Source organism: Nanorana parkeri, unplaced genomic scaffold (assembly GCF_000935625.1).
Source record: "Nanorana parkeri isolate BGI_ZX_2015 unplaced genomic scaffold, ASM93562v1 scaffold412, whole genome shotgun sequence".
In the NCBI taxonomy this organism is placed as follows: Eukaryota; Metazoa; Chordata; class Amphibia; order Anura; family Dicroglossidae; genus Nanorana; species Nanorana parkeri.
The window spans coordinates 486,702-488,314 of NW_017306680.1; positions in this window are offsets into that span (position 1 = coordinate 486,702).

The following is a 1,613-nucleotide window of genomic DNA, read 5'->3' on the forward strand; positions in this document are numbered from 1 at the left end:
AATGTATGAGACACAATCTGTTTTGTCATGGCTGCAAGATTTGAAATGGAAACAAAACTATGTGGGTGACCCTGAATGTCCTGGCGATTTATTCATATCCCCTATGATAAAACAGTTGGTATCCTTAAAATATCATCTCGTCACCTACAGTGATTGGAGTTGGATTGGAGTGAGTGGAGTTGAGGTGTTTCTTATTGTTGGTTGTGGAATTTTTGCTTTTGCATATTTTTCTTTTTAATGAGAGTTTCTACCTGCAGAGATGTGGAGCTTCTATGGGGATAAACTTTTCGCACTCTCTCACTAACATATATACTCTATGGGTTGCTGGGAGAAGCTCTGCATCTTGAGTGGGAACCCATATGGCGGTCATATCTATTTGTATAGTTTCTGTATCAATGTCCTGCTTTTAATCTGGCAGGGTGCAGAGGAAGAGTTATTCTTGTAGAAGGGCATCTCTTGAAGGGTTACTTCTCTTACCTTGTCTTTCTAACAGTAGGAGTAAATCTGTGACCTGACTTTAAGGTCAAGGGATTGTAAACATGAAGGTTGAATACATGCAGTTAGTTTTGTTACAGACCCTACAATAAGATGGTATCATCGGTAGTGACAAATGAGACTTTTGTGTACACCAGTTTCCTAACTGTATTTCTAAAAATGTACTTCACATATTCACTTGTTTGGATTGCAAGTTGCAAAACGCTGACTGCTGTGGAAGACCTTTATGGGTTTGCACAGGAGAGTAGGTCAGTGTCCCACTGTGTCCAGCCATTCTAATGTTGACAAACAGAATGCACCTAAAGTCAATATGTTTTTTTTTCATGCAATAGAGTGTGTGGATGGCTCTGTACTGGAGGGTCTTTATAGGCATATGCAATACTTAGGCCAACTTAACACTTTCATATTGTTTTTGTTTGTGTTTTACATTGTTCACTAGTACATGCTATTATAAACTTTTTGATACGTTTAAAAGGAGATATTAACTACCTTTTTTACACCTAGGCGTGTTGTAATTATGTGTGCATTACTACATACATTTTGCAAAATAATGTACATGTTGTGTCAGTGCACCAAAGAGTAAGTAAAGGATGGCCACCTGCACTCCAAAGCAAATCCAGTATGTCTATTTATTCACGTACTTGTTGCAAATGCAAAACTACAATAACTGCATGTATTCAACCTTAATTTTTTTCAATCCCTTGACCTTAAAGTCAGGTCACAGATTTACTCCTACTGTTAGAAAGACGAGGTCCTGTGAGACCCCGAAACGTTGTATCTTGTGTTTTGCATTTGCAACAAGTACGTGAATAAATAGACGTACTGTATTTGCTTTGGAGTGCCGGTGTCTATCCTTTACCTATACTTTGACGGAAGTCACCTGTTGACACCTGCTGCACCCACTTCTTATCTCACGGAGCAGCGGTTCTGAGTGCGATGAGTACACGGACTGTATCCAGTGCACCAAAGAGAACTCGGTGATTGCCTTTTTCTTTTTTTTTAGCTTCCCACTTTTTACTGTTGTGCTTTATTCACACATGCTTAACCTCACACTACTGCACTGACTTTTATTTTGGGTAATGCACAACATATTGGAGGGGGGGGGGGGAAAAAGAAGG